The 14,271-nt window shown below is 53.4% G+C and overlaps 1 protein-coding gene across 1 annotated transcript in view; it reads left to right on the top strand.

Moving 5' to 3' along the window:
• The first annotated feature begins 692 nt into the window (after positions 1-692).
• ALPL (alkaline phosphatase, biomineralization associated) overlaps positions 693-14,271 on the top strand; it is a 53,108-nt gene continuing 39,529 nt past the window's right edge. The window contains exon 1 of the mRNA XM_002919520.4: positions 693-849. The gene's annotated coding sequence lies outside the window, so the exon portion shown is untranslated. The remainder of the gene's footprint in view (positions 850-14,271) is intronic.

A 14,271-nucleotide genomic window follows, 5' to 3' on the forward strand; every position in this document is an offset into this window, starting at 1 on the left:
CCAGCAGAGGCTCCCCTCCGGAAGCCACCCCTCCTAGGTCATCCTCCGCTTCCTTTGGCCCTAGCCAAGGAGACAGTCCGAGGGCAGGGAAGAGAACCAGCAGGAAAGAGGGCTAGCGGTCTGGGCTGAAGTGGGAGGAGAGAGAGGGCAGGGAGAGTCAGACACACAGGTGGACAGTGACAGAGGACACGTGGATAAAGATGGACAGAAATATGGAGAGACCCGAAGAAAGCCAGGTAGACAGACACAGACAGACACACAGAAAGGGGCAGACAAGACCGAGGGCAGGAGGAAGACCATAGAGACACAGAACGAAGTTGGAGCCAGAGATCAAGACGACCGGGATACGCGCGCAGAGGCGGGAATCCGCCCGACCTCGCAGAACCGGAGGGGCAGAGGCCCCGCGGGAAGCCGGGAGGTGGAGAGGGGCCCGGGAGCGCGCGGGACTGGAAAGGCGCAGGCAGCCGCACCCCTCCATCCCTCCCGGAGCAGCCGGGCGTGGGGGGCGGGGAGGGGGCGGCGCGCTTCCCGGCAGGGGGCGCCCTGGCCGCATGGCCCGGTCGGCCGGCCGAACTCTGGCGGGGGCGGGGCGGNCCCGCAGGCTCAGCTGCCACACGGGGCCTGAGGGCTGCTGCCTGGTCGAGAGTGAGAGCTCAGAGGTTGGTTCTCGGGCGGGGGCGGGGGCGGGCTGCCCCGGCTGCTCTCCGGGCCCCTCGGCCGCCTTTATAAGCCCGCGGGGGAGGTGGCCCCGGCAGCGTTGCGCTCCCGCCACTGCGCGCCGTCGGTGCCAGCGCACCGACCCCACGTCGCTTGTCCCAGGACAGCTCCTCGCCCACGACCTCTGCTCAGGTAAGGACTCTGTGCCGTCCCCCGGCTCTCCGGGACCCCTGGGGACGTGGTCGATCCCGGCCCCTCCTACATCCTCCGCTCGTCCGGGGTTGGCGGCGAGGATGGATATAAATGTCAGGGAGCGGACCTCCGCGTCTCCACACCACCCAGGGCAACTCATTCGGGACCCTCAGGCACCTGTCCCGTTACCGCCTCGCGCGCATCCGGGGCTCCCGGCAGCGCGCCGAGTCGGGCTGGAGGTTGGACGTGGCGCCCGCGGGGACCACGAGCTAAGGGGACCGTGTTCGGGGCTGCGGCTGTAGCCCTGGGGCCTCCTGCCTCCCGGGTCTCTGCCCGGGACTTACACCTTCCATCTACGCGCCTCTCCCGGGTGTCCCGTGACTGAGCAGCCCAGATGATACCCTCTTGTTGGGAGATCAAGAGACTCAGGCTGCCAATCCCAGCAACCAAGCCGGTGCCCTGCCATGCCTCCTACCGGGGAACCTCTAGATCACGCCACTGCCGCCTGGGGAGGAGGCTGGTGTGTCCCTGTGGGGTCCAAAGTAGTTTGGGCCAGAACCCGGATGAGTAGAGGGAGGGATGCGCTGGGCGTCCGGGAGCCGCTCGATGGGGGTGGGGTGGGGGGAGGGGACATCTGGCGAGTGGGTGTTTGGGAGTTGGGGTGGGCACAGCAGCCGTGAGGGCAAAACTCTGGAGCCGTAGAAGCTGAGGGAGCCTACGACTCCCCTCTGGCTCTGCCATCACCTCTGGCAGTGCTCAGGTGAGTGGGTCGCCCAGAGTTGGTTCCCATGCCCAGTTTAAATAAAAACCAGTTCAGTGCCTGGTCACAATGATGGGAGTGGAAGCTGAGAAAAGCCCTGTCATTGTCCCTTCTGACCCTTTTCCAACACATAATGGGGAGGGGGCCTTTACAAAGGCCTCTGGCTGGAGGAGGAAAACGCTAGAGATCAAAAGAGGGGGCCGGTCTCAGGCCAGAAAGGGCTTTGGGCCTGGAAGGGGGGGGGGAAGCCGCAGGTGGGCAGGCTTCCCAGGGAGTCAAGGGTTGGTTCCCACACTAGCCAGGATGACAGCTGTTCACTGAGTTCCTGCTGTGTGCCAGGCCTGCTCCAACACTTCGCATGCATCATCTGGTTTACAGAGGGGGAAACTGAGGCTTACAGACATTAAGCAAGTGATGAGATTAGGATTCGAACCCAGACTCTAACCCACCCAACCTTAGCTTCCTGATTCCACCCTACCCCTCAAGAGACAAAGGAGCAGAGCCTCAGGTCCGACTCTATTCCTACCCACCCTCCAAACCTGCTTTCTCCAAATGTTCAGTCCTCCCCACCTGTGTTGTCCCCACACCACCTACTCTGCTCCCTGCCCATCTTGGCCCTCTGTCCCTTTTTTTCTTCCTGAACTTCATGCCCCTGAATTCACTAAGCAGAAGAGGTCCCTGAACACAGCTCCCCAACTTCCCTGCCCCTGGAATGAGACGGGTGTGAGCGTCCAGTATGCCTCATGCGTAAGACTCCTGGGAGGAATAAAACTGAACTGAGGCCAGAAACAAAATACTATCTTTTTTCCAACAAATATGAAGCTTTGCGCCAAGCCCTGTTCTAGGTGCTGGCCAAAGAGCAATGAAGAGAACAGAGCGATATTTGGACATTCACATAGAATTGGAATCAAGGAATTCACAAGGGAGGAGATTAAAATGCAATAACACATGTAAGATTGGTTGGCCAACGTTTTGTTCTCACTAATAGAACAGGCAACCTAGCTGTGTGACCTGAGACGAGTTGTCCCCTGTTGTGCTTCAGTATCTTTCTTTAAGCCGAGGACATCAATAAACTACCTACCGGTGGTCAGTTCTGGGTACGACTAATGCGTGCAAGGTGTTTAGCTGGTGTCCATGCTTAAGAAAATGTTGGCTACGGTCAGCTCTAATCTCAGCAAAAAAATGCAACCCTAACCCTGGGTGTACGGTTATGTCATTCACTGCCCCTGATCCCTGGTCACCCACCTTCACCCGGGCTCTGCCGAGTCTCTTATGGGCTGCCCTGGAGGATGGCACGGTGCCCTTGCCCGTACTCAGAAGCCATCTCCTATCCTAGACACAGCCTTGGTCAGGAGCCTGGAGCTCTGTGCTAGGCACAGGTTTGGGGCTATTCTCTCTGCAGGGCCTCCTGCCCTCTGCCTGTCCTTCTGCCTCACTGGGTCCTAGCTTGGAAATGGAGTGAAACAGAACTCAAGCCCTGCCCGTCCAGCGGCTTACATATTCGACATTCCCTGCAAGCTAGATGCTGGCCTCGCCTTATATTTCCTATGAGGAAACTGGTCTTAGGGGAAGGGATTTGCTCAAGGACACACAGATGCTACCGGGGGAGCTGGGGTGAGGGACCAGGTAGCGAGAATTCCAAGTCCAATGATCTCTGTGTTCTACCCGTTTCTGGGGATAAGGTCCTTTTAATAATCTAGGAGTAGAATCCAGCAGCACAGCCCAGAGTTTGCCTGGAAACAGGCCCAACTGAAGTTATCAATACAAACCCCAGAGCTCGAAGAGAGCATTTCGGGGAGAGTGAGCAAGCTGGGCTGAGAACCAGTGCTCAGAAATCTGCACGTGGCCTGGCCGCAGGAATGCTGACTCAGCTTTACCAGGGCAACGTAGTCACAGGCAGGCTGGAGCTGGGCTGGGCGGTATGGTTTCATTTTTTTTTCCCCCCCTTCTAGAGGTATCCTGACTTTTAGAGGACAGGGGGCAGTAGCTTGCTGGGGGCAGTAGATTGGAGGTTCATTCCCAGCTTTCCTGTGTGACCCTGTACAAGTCACTTTCCCTCTCTGAGCCACAGAGAGGAAATCATCTGTAATGTGGGTTAATAATGTGTACTTTGCAGCTGCTTTGAGGCGCCAGCAAGATCGTAAATAGTTTTCCAGCACTGGGATGAACCAGAGTTGGTGGCTGAGAAGTTCTTTGGTCCCGGGTATTTTCCTGCACCACTAGCAGGGGATCCATAGGGCCGGAGAGAGGCCCTGTTTAGGTAAAAAGGCCCAGACAGCCAGGGAGATCCTGGCTTTGGGGTCAGCATCTTGGGTTCCAGTCCTCGCTGTGCGACCTGAGGCAAATCACTTGGTCTCTCTGAGTGTTGGTTTCACAGTAGGCCCTTAGTAACTTTGATAGAATGAATGTTCAGTGTCCAGAGAACACTCAAGAACAGCCTCTGTATTTTCCACCTTCCCATACCACTCCCCAACATTTCATGATTGCTCCCAGAAAAAGTTCATGCTTAAAGTTTTCCATGCTGAAATTCTCAACCTCACTGTGGCATGAAATCAATTGTTTGCATTTAATTTGACTTCTCAAATTAAGGGGTAAAATTTGAGATGAGGGTAGGGGGTTGGGGGAGGAGATGAGGAAAATGAAGTTAAACCAGATGTGTTTTTGTTTAACTGTTGGATGGTGGTTAAACTGCCTGAGTCTTACCATGGTTCTTTCTGGATTCCAGTAACCAGGAGTCAGGTTTCACTAAAAATTGTAGTGTTCCTTCCCAGCGAATATGGGCTTGCCCTCCCCATTATTATTATTATTATTATTCTTTTATATTCGTCTGCGACCACAAAGTACGGAGCCGTGAGAGTACTTCATAGATGCCTGGGATTTCAGAGCTGGACGGTGTTTAGAAGCTGGCTTGGTCAACTGGCTGCTTTGCAGACTAGGGAGACTGAGGCCCAGAGAGGGGAAGGAGCTCACCCAGGGTCACCAGGCTGCTTAGAGCAGAGCTGGACTGGGAATTCAGTCTCTCTGCTCTAAGGTCCAGGACTTTGCTAAAAGGAACCACTTGTCTTGAATTTGGGGTGTCTCATGTCCGTAGTACATCCATAGTGTATCTATTTTTTTTTAAGATTTTATTTATTTATTTGACAGAGATAGAGACAGCCAGCGAGAGAAGGAACACAAGCAGGGAGAGTGGGAGAGGAAGAAGCAGGCTCATAGCGAAAGAGCCTGATGTGGGGCTCGATCCCATAACGCCGGGATCACGCCCTGCGCCGAAGGCAGACGCCCAACCGCTGTGCCACCCAGGCGCCCCAGTAGTGTATCTATTTTTTGAAAAGAAAGAATTATTCAGGGAGGATGCAGACAGCGTGGATTGGTAGGAAAAAGATCTTCATTGGGGCGCCTGGGTAGCCGCAGTCATTAAGCGTCTGCCTTCGGCTCAGGACGTGATCCCGGCATTCTGGGATCGAGCCCCACATCAGGCTCCTCGGCTGGGAGCCTGCTTCTTCCTCTCCCACTCCCCCTGCTTGTGTTCCCTCTCTCGCTGGCTGTCTCTATCTCTGTTAAATAAATAAAATCTTTAAAAAAAAGATCTTCAATGCAGGAGAGCAGGGTTTTAGTCCTGAGCTGTTGGTTACACTGCTGGTATGACCTTGGGCAAGTCACTTCTCCTCTCTGGGCCTCATGTCCTTGTTGGTAAGCCCAAATGCCTGACATCTGCAAGGCTAGGAATGGGTCTCATTCGTCTCTTGGCTTTCCCGTATTTATGGCCTAGGTTGTTAAAGGTACATCACAGACCGCCCTCCAAATGGGGCAGGGGACAGCTGTGGGGGATTGTTGACTTCTGCACTGATTTGAACCCATTGATTTAGTTGTTGCTGTTACTCAGCCCAGTGATTTCATCTTACTTCTCTTGAAAGATCAGAAGATGTGGCCACAGTGGGCCGCATCCCAGCCTGGCCACCGCGGCTGGAGCTGATTAGCTGCTGCTGGGTCCACTTGACCGCAGTCCGCACGGCTCCCTTCGCCCTCAGACCCACTTACCTCATGGACAGGACCTGCCTCCCTTCTGAGTTTGCAGTTTCCGGGCGAGGTGCTGTGAGGCCTTGGAAGAAGGGCTCAGATCTCATCTGAACGACTGCATGAGGCTTGGGGCAGCCCTCAGGGGGCACACAGTAGGAATGTGGGACACGTGGACATCAGTCCCTCTTCTGTGGCTACATGGAGGGAGCTTTTCTCCTGATCTGATGGTCCTGGGGAAGAACCTAAGGGCTCTAGAGGTCTAGGGGTGACGGCAGCAGCCTGTGAGGACCCAGGTCACTGGGCCCGGGGCCTACCCACTTGGGGACAGGCAGCTGTGGGTGCTCCTGGGTGCAGACTGTGCAGCTCCCTCAGGGAAGGGACTTCTGGACTAGTACCAGCTCGTCTAAATGCTCCCAACAGACCGGCGTGCTGGTGTCACTCACTTTCTGAGACAGGGAACACCATCTTGCACTCCGAACCCAGGGCTCTGTTGGGCCCCCTTTGCTGAGTGCCAAGGCCTAGCCATGACAGGCAGGGGTCGTGGTGGCAGCACAGACGTACGAGTCACTGTGATGAGCTCGAGGGCAGTGTCTAGAGACCATGAAGCCTCATGGTTAAATACGGGGGTGGGGGGATCTGGAAGCTGCTGCCTGGACGCGAGATTCTAGAAGGTCTCCACAACTGTTCTGGGGGTACAAGATGAACAAGGAGGTCAGTGACCCCACCTGACAACCTGATAGTAACCGCCGGCCCCCGGGTCCTTGTGCTTGCAGAGGAGCTCAGAAATGTGCCCCGTGTGGGTTTGCATTTTGTTAAGTACCTGCCAGGTACCAGGTACCTTCAGCATTATCTCTGATCCCTTACCTCCTCCCCACTTCCTGCGCTTTTGCAGTTGAGACAGGTTCAGAGGGTAGGCATGATGGGTTCAAACCCTTCCCCAGTACTCCCGGGGAAGAGAGGGAAGGGGAGGGGAGGCTGGGAGGCTATTTCTAGGAGTAAGACCTCCTTGACCCTGTAGTGAGGCCCTGCCCCCACCCCAGGGAGTGGGTGGGTGGGTGGAATTCCACAGAAGTAACTTCATCCTCCTAGATCTCAGTTAGTCGTCCAGGTCAGGTGTGCGGGTTGCCAGCAAAGCTCCTCAAACATTTGATGTTCTTTAAAAAATTGTTTAGGTGGCTTTTATTTGAAAAGCCATAAATCCAACCTTTAAAAGGATCTATCTACCATGTGACTTTTAAGTCAGTCTCTTGCCTTCTTTGATCCACCTTTTCACTTTGTCTAGGAAACAACAGGGTGGGTGCCCTCTCATATCTCAGCCTGAGGCTCCCGGGTCTCTGTCCTGTAATCCCCCAGGCCTCTTGTTGGCTGTCACTGAACTGTCAGGCTTGGCCGTTCTGAGTATCATTTATCATTTCTCCTTCCACCTCTCCTCCCCTCGTTGACTTACCACCGGCTTCTTAACATACAGGAGTTAATAACTTACCCACCTGCCACCGTTTTGGGCAGAAAGTGTCTCAGCAGATTCTGAGTCTTCCTCGCCTCCCTCCGTCCTACTTAGCGCTGCTGTAGCTGTTTTCTCTACCTCCTTGAGTGCCCCCCCGCCACGTGTACCAACGCTAACTAATACCTGCTAACATTGCCAGGCCAGGGGTGGCCCAATGCCTCACCTGGAATTGCCCATCTGGTCTTAACAGCTGGCATGTGTGGCCAGAGCTGTTATCCTCACATTACAAAGGAGGGAAACTGAGGCACAAAGTTACCCGGCTGGGAAGTGGGAAGCATGTCCCCTACCATTGCCAATCCACCCACTCAGGGCGGCTTCCTTCTCTGTGATGTAAATGACACAATCCATTTTCCTAGAAGAATCTGGTTCCTTACTTGTTTTGAAATCCTCAATCTTAAAAAAAAAAAAACTTAAAAAAAATGAAATCCTCAAACTTGGTAATATTTCAGTTCAGTTAGCCAGCTATCAAAGATGAACAGGGCTCCTCTCAACAGCCCGTCCAAACCCTTGCCTGGATCCTGAATAATTTTTTTGTGTGAAAATGATGTGGTTTTCTTTTTTTTCCCCCCCTTTAACCTACTCCTGAAAATGAACGTCTGAGGGCTTACTCTGAGTCAGGAACACGGAGCTAATCACTTAGAATGACCGTGTTGTATTTTTGTCTGCTCTTCCATTTTACAGAGGGGCAAGCTGAAGCTCAGAGAAGCTCTGTAACTTTTTCCACACACAGCTGGAAGGGGAAAGAGAACTAAATCCAGGTCTTGTGCTGTCTTGCTTAATCAGATTAGCATCTGAATTCAAATCTTTGTTTGGATACAAGCCCTCAGGGAACGGGTGCAGGTGCCCTCTACATTTGTTTTCACTAGAACCGTCTGCCTCTGGGGTTTGCAAAGTGGTCCGGAGGCCTGAGGGGTGGGGGGAGGGGACCCAAGTAGGCAGTTCTGTTTGGGTGGCAGCTTCTGTTCCTCAGACCATGGGTCTCAATGGGCCTGGACACCCCCTTTTCTAGTCGAGAGGAAGGAAGTGGCAGTCCTGGCCGGAAGCATCCTCAGAAAGCCAGGGGAGCCCAAGTTTGAATCCCAGCCCTGCCCCTTTTCCTGCTGTGTGACCTTGGGCAAGTCCCTTTCCTTGGCTTGCTTTTTTTTTTTTTCTTAAAGATTTTATTTATTTATGTGACAGCCAGCAAGAGAGGGAACACAGCAGGGGAGTAGGAGAGGAAGAAGCAGGCTCCTAGCGGAGGAGCCTGATGTGGGACTCGATGTGGGACTCGATCCCAGAACGCGGGGATCACGCCCTGAGCCGAAGGCAGGCTGGCTACCCAGGTGCCCCTCCTTCTTGGCTTTCAGTTCCCACACCTGACAACCAGGGCTTGTATTGAGGCAAGGCCTTCGGGCTTTTCTCGTTCATGTATGGCAAGTAGTTACACCCAAGTCAGATGTCACTAACCAACCACTGTTGCTTTTCCTTCTGAACTTCGGGCTCCTAAATGTAGTCTCCAGGCAGCCCTTATCAACAAATCAGAGTTGGCACACAAGACCGATGGATATCCCAGAACCAAGTTAGATCTTGTCATTGTTGGATCTTGTCATTGTGTGGAGGGTGGAAAAGGGACAGGCCCAGGGTGGCTCCCAGGTCAGTGTCCCCCTGCTCCTCTGTCTCCTTTTCCTTGTACAGGAAAGCAGGAGGCGCTCAGAGCTGGACTGGGCCAGAACTCCCCTCGGGTGCCGGGTGGGGACCTTTCCTGGGGCACACAGTGGTGCCCATGTTTTGTCCTGGGGGGGGCGGTGCTGGCTTCTACAGCTGGTGACAACGCAGTTATAGTGCAAGTGGAAAGAAAGGCTAGTTGCTGATAGTCTTGGAGAGTTCGGCTCACCCTCCCCCACCCTCTATAATAGTACTAATAGTAGTAATAATGGTAGAGTAATAATAGAGTTATTAACGTTTGGGGCACCTGGGTGGCTCAGTCGGTTAAGCGTCTGCCTTCAGCTAGGGTCATGATCCCGGGGTTCTGGGATCGAGCTGGCATCTGGCTCCCTGCTCAGTGGGAGCCTGCTTCCCCCTCTCCCTCTGCTGCTCTCCCTGTTTGTGTTGTCTCTCTCTCAAATAAAAAAACAAAAATAATTTAAAAAGAATTAATGACTTTTTAAATACATTTTGAATATGTTATGAATATTTATTATGCCCAAGCCATTCTGCTAAGTGCTATATATATATATATATATATACACACACACACACACACACACACACACACACACTTTTAATCCTTCTAGCAACCCATTCTTCAAGTGAAGGAAATGACTCAGAAGTGAAGCAATTTGCCTGATTTGCCCAGACTGGTGAACTCAGTGGAGTGGCCCAGATTTTAATTCATGTTTGTGCAGCCCTGCCGCTGGCTCCCTCCCCGGCTCCGTGCTCTTTCCCAGCTCACCATCCTCCCTTTTCCTTTGTAAGCGTGCCAGGCCTTTACCTGTGGAGAGCGCTCTTCCCCGTGTGTGCGACACCTCCCACATACCGATGGGGACAGCCCAGCAAATGGCATCTCCGCTTTGGCAGGGTAGAAAATAGGACCTGAGGTCCCAAGGGAAGAAATGGTAATCCCTGCACCAGGGGATTTAGTGTTTGCCTGTTCTGGGCTTTGCTGGACGGCTGGCCGCAGGGGGCAAGGGCAGGAGGCAGGATCCTGGGAACTCAGGGGAACTCAGGAGCGGTGCCGCTGCCGGAGGTGGGGTGGGGCTTGGCCTACCTAGCTCCTGTTCTAGTTCCAGCTCCTGTTCTAATCAGCCACGTGACCCTGGATGAGTCACTGTGATACTCCCAACCTCCTTGTCCAGGTTCCTATCATACTTTTCCATTTTTAAGGCCCATCTATTTGTTTGAAATCTCTACACCCAACATGGGGCTCAAACTCAAGACCCTGAGATCAAGAGTCGCATGCTCCCCGGCACCCGATTGGCTCAGTGGAGCGTGCAACCCTTCATCTTCAGGTCGTGAGTTTGAGCCCCACATTGGGTATAGAGATGACTTAAAAAAAAAAAAAAGGTTGTATGCTCTTCCAACCGAGCAAGCCAGGCATCCCTTTAAAGCCCTTTATTAATTCGTGACCTCACTGAATCCTTAAAACACCCCAGAAAAAAATACTGTCTTCATTTTGCAAAAGGGGAAACTGAGGCTCAGGTCAAACCAATGGCAAAAATCAGCGCTCAGATTCCGATCAGGATCCCAGGCTAATGTGTTTCCCCAGATGGGTTCCCCAGACTCCAGCAATCTGATCATCTAGGGAGTGCCTGCCTCGCAGTGTGAGTTCCCGGAGGGCAGGAGCCCCATCTGAATCCTTGGTGAGTTCCAGTGTCTCGGGAGGTGCTTGCCTTCAGCAAGTGCTTGTTACTTGGGTTAACGAAAGGCTGCCACACCTGGCGAGGCTTTCCCCAGCCCAGCTGGACTCTGTTACCATGGGGAAAACCTGTGGAGGCTGTCCTGCTGGGCTTGACACCTGAGCCACCCCAGGATGAACCCGTCTGCCCTTCCTACATCACCACTGGTGTCTTCGAATCTCCACTGATGACATCAACTCATTAATAGTCTGGTAGCGATTGGCAGCAGGACAAGCCAGTCTCCCTACTGGGGGCTCAGGCCCTTAGTCAGGTGTGGGTTCTCCCAACGATTACCTCTGACTGGTCTTTTCATCTGTTTTGTTCACAGATGTACCCTCAGTGCCAAACAATCTTAATTTCTTTAATAATAATAGTAATGGCCGTCATCTGCTACATTGATTGTGTACCATGCTTTTTGGCCCATAGTACACATTTAATACATAATTGGTGAATGAAGGAACACTCGCACATCACATCCTGAGTCAGGGCCTAACCAGAGGTTTCCAGGAAGGGAAACCAACCTGTCACCTCACCCCTGCCTGGGGTAGCCCCAGTGTGTGTCAGCTCCCTGACTGCCCGGCGCTACCCACAGCCAGCAGCAATGGGGACTAGCACCTCCCCAGGTGGGGAAGGACTGTGACCACTCGGAGGGAGGTACTGCTGGGATCTTGAATGCACAGAGGCAGAAACGAGGCTCAGTGCAGTTAAATAACCTGCCCAGGGTCACAGAGCCGGTAGGTGGTAGAGCTGGGATTTGGTCCCAGAGCCTGGAGTCTTTCCCCTTTCCCTCCCAGTCAGCTGAGCAGGTTGGTTTTGGCTCTGGTGTGTCTGTCTGGAGATGTCTGGTCCAGAGTGTTCCAGGCCTGGCTGCAAACAACCTCAGTGTATTTAATAATGATAGTGAGAGTGGCCTTTCACCAAAGCCCTATGTGTGGCGTGCCCTGCGAAGTAAGTGTTCGACACACCCGTGTCGGTCTGGGCGTCTTCGCATCCCCACAGAGTACTCAAATCCCTGGTTTTAAAGGGAAAGAATGGAAGCACAGAAGGGGACTCAAGGTCAAGCAGCTCATTCAGTGGTTAAGCCAGAAGTTGAACCTGGGCAGCCTGGCTCCAGAGTATGGGCCCGTAATCATTTAATACTAGATAAACCTCTGCAGGCCAGATGTGTAAACTCCTGAACCTCCTGGTTCTTCCGGAGCCGGACTTGGGGAGGGAGGTGCAGGGCAGGAACAGACTGCATGACGCTTCCCGGCCCCCTGAGCTGAGGAGTGCAAAGCTTATCTATCCCCTGTGCGATTCCTGGGGGAAGGGCAAGATGGGGGTAGGGGGCACAGCGGGGCAGTCCCGGAGTCTCTGGGAACCAGGGTCAGGGGGAGTCCAGGGCAATTAGCCTGGCTGAAGCCGCTGCTAACTCAGAAACCTCAGTGGGAGATTGGCCCCAGCCTCTGTCCGGGGAGCTGGCCTCCGGCCTGACCCTCCTGGGTTTCTATTCCCAGCCTTCCAAGGTCTTCCTGGGTTGGGAAATGTCAGAGCACTGGATTATGTGAGAACTTTGCACCGAAATTTCCTCCTTCAACACCAAATCCCTGGGCTGGCCAGCCTGTCCCATTTCCCCCTTTTGGAGGAAGTGGGTCCTTTCCTCTAGGGTAGCTACTGTGAGTTGAATAATTGAGTGTTTCCCAGCTGGCACCTGGCCGCGGAGAGCTCAGCTGTGCAAGGCCTCTAGCTGGGGCTCTGAGGCAGGCCCGCCAACCTCCTCAGCCAGTCATGGAGGGTGAAATATGGGGAGAATGCCTGTCTTGTTTGTTTGGCCAGGGCAGGCCCCAGAGGATTCCTGTAAGATGCAGTGCTGGCCTTCTGCTTTGTCCCCTCCCGGCCTCAAGTGGCTCCTGGCGGGGAAGAGGGGGAGAAAGGGGCTTCCCCTGGTTCAGGATATTCCTGCTGGAGTGGCCTTGCTCATCAACTCACCTAGGTGTCGACTTCCTAGCACCTGTCAGGGTGGAGAAAGGAGGAAGCAGAGTCAGGAAAAGTTGAACGTGGAGGACATTCATTCATTCATTCATTCATTCTACAAATATTTTCTTAGCCCAGCCGCCTGCTGGGCCCAAGGGCTAGGTGCTGGAATTCATGGATGACTCTGGCCTAGTTTTTGCCTTCAGAGAACATCCTGTGTTTGGGGAGATGCTCATGTGAACAGACCCCCTACAGAGATCCAGATGGTGTAGGATGAAGGAAAGTACAAGAGCCATGGGACCAGAGGAGGCCTCCTCACTAAGCCTTGGGCAGAATGACCCCAGGGGATTTCTGGAGGAGGTGGCCTTAGGTTGGGGGCCTCTTTACCTGGCAGGGCAGGAAAGGAATAGATGGCCAAGATGTGGCCTTGGACCTGAAGGAGGAGCGAGCCCAGCATACTCCTGGGGGAAGAGCCTTCCAGGCAGAGGACGGCCAGCGCAAAAGCCCAGAGTGGGGAAAGCAGGGCAGAGAAGGTGTGAGTGGTGAGTGGTGCGGGGTCGGGGCCAGGAGGTGATGTCAGAGAAGTGGGCAGGACCCAGAGCTTATAGACATCCCACCAGCTGTGGAAGAATGAGCAGGGCCGGCCAGGACAAATAGGGGTTAGGTGACCTCCCATTTGCTGGATGGCCTCTGAGAAAGCTTGAGTCGGAGCAGCCTTTGGGACTTGCCATTGCAGCCCTCTCCAAGCACAGCTGGGGCGGCTGAGGCCTGGAGAGGGAAAGTGACCCTCCCCAGGTCATAAAGGGAGGTGGCGGGACTAGATGTAGGTCCCATAGCCATCAACCAGTTTTTCACCAGTATGCCCACACAGCCCCTCTGAATTCAGACGGACATTTATTAAGCACCTAGTGTTTGCCAAGAAAGTTAACATATGTTGCCTAGTCTGATAGGAGGAAGGTGAGGCTCAGTGGTACAGGGACCTGGTGAAGGGTCATGCGGACTGGGTTCCATATAATTGGCCCTGGCCAAGCGACTGAACCTCAGTTGACTCATAAAGCGGGGACAGGAATGGTTTCTAGCTCATGACTGTTGAGGATGCCATGAGAGAGTGTATGTCCAGCACTGAGCATTTTTGTTTTCATTTGAATGATTGTATGTATGGACCCTGGGATCTTTCAATGGATGAAACATGATCCTTGTATCAAGCACTCTCAGCACTCACTGGTCCACAATGGTGGCCATTTGTCTATTTTATGAAAAATAAATTTAAGCCTGGGTGGTTCATTCAGTTAAGCATTCGACTATTGATTTCAGCTCAGCTCATGATCTCAGGGTCCTGGGATCAAGCCCCATGCACTCAGCAGGGAGGCTGCTTCAGATTCTTTCCCTCTGCCCCTCCCCCACCAGCAATCTTCAAAATAAACAAGTAAATCAATTTAAAGCCCCGAGGAACCATCATCCAGTACCAGGAGTAAGATTGATGTAATATACATCTTTCTCTGAGCTCCTCCAACCTCCTCCCACTACCTGTCTTCATGTGGGGTAATCATTCTTGAATCTAGGGTTTCTCATTCCCAGTATTATTTATTTATTTATTTATTTATTTATTTATTTATTTATTTATTTATTTATAAAGGTGTTATTTATTTATTTGAGAGAGAGAGGACGAGCGGGGTGGGGGGAGCGGCTGAGGGAGAGGGAGAAGCAGACTCCCCGCTACTCCCTGTTGAGCACAGAGCCTGCCACCCATTCCAGGACCCTGAGATCATGACTTGACCCCAAGTCAGACGCTTAACTGACTGAGCCACCCAGGC

The sequence above is a fragment of the Ailuropoda melanoleuca genome, chromosome 2 (assembly GCF_002007445.2).
Source record: "Ailuropoda melanoleuca isolate Jingjing chromosome 2, ASM200744v2, whole genome shotgun sequence".
Classification (NCBI taxonomy): domain Eukaryota; kingdom Metazoa; phylum Chordata; class Mammalia; order Carnivora; family Ursidae; genus Ailuropoda; species Ailuropoda melanoleuca.